Here is a 3,674-nt window from a genome sequence, read left to right on the forward strand (position 1 = left end):
GTGAGAATGAAACAAAAATGAAATAAAAATGTGCAAATTTAAATTAACCTATCTAAAAAAATAACTAGAAAATAAAAATTAAGAGAATGAAATGAGAAAAAAAAAACTTAAATAAGTAAAAAACAGAAAAATTTAATCCTCAAAACGAATCATTTTAAAAAATCCCACAAGCACATCAAATCAAGCTTTGTTAAAAGTCTTGGTGAATAGATCCACCACATTATTAGTAGTGGGAACCTGTTCCAACCGGATGAGTGAACGCTCATAACAATCTCTGATGAAATGAACTTTAATATCAATGTGCTTGGTTTTGGAATGTTGGACAAGATTTTTAGAAATTTGAATCGCAGACTCATTATCACAGTAAATAGGGGTTTCTAAATAATTCAAACCGTAGTTCAACAGCTGATGTTGGATGCAGATAACTTGGGAGCAACAAGCAGATGCAGCAACATATTCTGCTTCCGCTGTTGAGGTTGAGACAATGTGTTGTTTCTTGCATTGCCACGACACTAGCCTGTCACCAAAATATTCACACCCTCCTAAAAAAGATTTCCTGTCAAGCTCACAGCCTCCATAATTACTGTAGCAAAAGCTTATAAATCAATTTTAGAATTCTTCGGATACCAAAGACCCAATTTTGGACTGCCTTTGATATACCGGAAAATTCTTTTGACAACAATAAGTTGTGAAACTTTAGGATTAGCCTGATAACGTGCACATTGACAAACTGCAAACATGATGTATGGACGGCTTGTAGTAAGATACATCAACGATCTAATCATCGATCTATAGAGTGTCTGATCTACGGAGTCGCCATCAGTATCTGTAGTCAGAAGAGGTCTTTCAGCCATCAGCATTGATGCAGGTTTAGCGTCTTGAAACCCGAACTTCTCAAGAATATCCTCCACATACTTGGCTTGATGTAGCAGGATTCCGGTTGAATTTTGGACTTGAAGCCCCAAAAACATGGTCATTTCTCCCAACGAACTCATCTTGAACCGCTTTTTCATAACATCTTCAAACTCCTTGCATAACTACGGGTTGGTCGACCCTAAAATAATGTCGTCAACGTAGATTTGAACCAGAATCTGATCATTACCAACATGCTTGATAAACAAAGTTTGATCAATAGTGCCACGAGAGTATCCATGCTCGAGCAAGTGCTTTGTAAGAGTTGTATACCACGCTCAAGGAGCTTGATGTAACCCATACAATGCCTTGTCTAACTTGTAGACATGATTAGGAAACTTCGAGTCAGTGAACCCAGGGGGCTGATCAACGTAGATTTCTTCCTTCACTTTGCCATACAAGAAGGCTGTCTTGACGTCTATTTGGTAAACCATGAAGTTCATGTAGGATACATATGCAAGAAAGATACGAATAGCCTCCAAGCCAGCTACTAGAGCATAAATCTTAATGTAATCAAGACCCTCGACTTGTCGAAACCCACGAACCACCAATCTAGCTTTATTTCGCACTATAACCCCTGAATCATCCTGCTTGTTTCGATAGACCCAGCATGTGTCAAGAGACTTTTTGCCCTTTGGCAACTCAACCAATTTCCAAACCCAGAGTTTTTTAAAGTGATTTAACTCTTCATGCATAGCATCTACCCAGCTGGGCCCATTCAGAGCCATTTCAAACATTCTTAGGCTCTATCTGAGAGATAAAACAAGACTAGAGACATGTACTAACATCTCCACTTTGACTTCTGGTTTTAACGCCATCGCCCAGCTGACCAATGATGTTCTCAATCGGATGATCGCATTGAATTCTTGATGGTATCTCCTGGCTGATATCATTAAGCGAGACGGGAAGATTGTGAATATCGACACCTCCTTCATTTGTTGATTGTTCCACACTAGATGACTCTACTACAAACTCATTAGAAATGTCTTCATGAAAGAGTAGTTCCATAAAGGTTGAAGTGACAGCGGAAGCATCTCTAGACATGAACTCTCTTTCTACAGGAGTAAGTGGTGTAGTCTCAGCATCAGGAGTATCATTCTGAACTGGAGATTTTAGACTATCAGGTGGTATAAATGACTCCCCCTCAGGCGAAGCATAGGACTCCCCCTGTGACAATCGTCAATCTTGAGTCAAGTCAAGTCATCAAGTCAAGCCGGTCAACTCTATTAAACCTTGTGTATTAGGGTTGGTGTTATATTCGTATTGTATAACTTGCTATATTAATGGGAAAACATCACTAGAGAAAAGTTTTGTGTTAAAAATTTCCTAAGCCTTAGTACTAATCAGTGATTTAAACTGATGAAAACCATGTTGCATACTCTTCGGAAATGTGTAAGACCCTTAAACAAGGCTTAACAGGGTTTACGAACCATGCATTGCGGTGCCGGACACTCACAACTGTCCCACATGGATCCTCACTCAATCGTTTTCACTCTATCTCTATCTATGTCAAATCTCTCCCAAATCTCTCCACGTATGTGAAATCTCTCTCAAATACCTCTCTGTATGAGAAATCTCTCCAAGAATGTTAAATCTCTCCCAAATCTCTCCACGTATGTGAAATCTCTCTCAAATATCTCTTTGTATGAGAAATCTCTCCAAGAATGTTAAATCTCTCCCAAATCTCTCCACGTATGTGAAATCTCTCTCAAATATCTCTCTGTATGAGAAATCTCTCCAAGAATGTTAAATCTCTCCCAAATCTCTCCACGTATGTGAAATCTCTCTCAAATATCTCTCTGTATGAGAAATCTCTCCAAGAATGTCAAATCTCTCCCAAATCCCTCCAAGTATGTGAAAACTCTCGCAAATATCTTCTTGTATGAGAAATCTCTCCAAGAATGTCAAATCTCTCCCAAATCTCTCCAAGTGTGAGAAATCTCTCCCAAATCTCTCTCAAAAGTTTCCCGTAACTTTTTGGAATCATTCGGGTCATTCCGGCCCTTAACCGGGTCAAAAACGGCTTAAAACGGGGCGAAAACGAGAAAAATAGGCTTTAGGAACCGAAACCAGCATGAGAGGCTTCTTAGGACCAGAGACCGAGCCTCTGGTGGCTAAGAGACCAGAGGCCGAGCCTCTGGTGGCTAAGAGAACCGAGACCAACCGAGCGCTCGGTGCCTCTCGGTCCGCCTCCACTCTCTGTTCGCTAATCAGCTCTCGGTCCGACTCCGCCTCCCTGTCTCTCGCGCGCTCTCGGTCCGACTCCGCCTCCCTGTCTCTCGCGCGCTCTCGGTCCGACTCCGCCTCCCTGCCTCTCGCGCACTCTCGGTTCCCTTTCTCTCCTCTCTGTCTCTTCGTGCTCTCGGCTCCTTCCTTCTCTCTTCTTCTTCTCTCGGTTTCTGCCTCCCTCTCTCTCGGTTCAGCATCAGGAGGCCGAGCCTCGGCCAGGAATTCGCATATTTGTCATTTTTGGCCCATTTGTGATATTTTTAACATTTTAAGCCCGTTTTTCGTGATTTTAAAGCGGGATTTTCTCCAGAAATTATATTTTAACATAATAAACTCTAAATATTCATAATTTAAACACATTTTGATGAAAATCATTATTTAAATAATAAAAATCAAATGGGTGAATTATTAAAGGTGGAGTGTTGACTTTGCCTTATCCAAAGTCACAAGCAACCACCTCACACCCACTCTTTGACTAACCACACCTCTCCACCTTACCTAGGTCACATCAATGACTTTTCCACTCAATTATC

The sequence above is a fragment of the Lactuca serriola genome, chromosome 2 (assembly GCF_051521515.1).
Source record: "Lactuca serriola cultivar US96UC23 chromosome 2, Lser_US96UC23_V15, whole genome shotgun sequence".
In the NCBI taxonomy this organism is placed as follows: domain Eukaryota; kingdom Viridiplantae; phylum Streptophyta; class Magnoliopsida; order Asterales; family Asteraceae; genus Lactuca; species Lactuca serriola.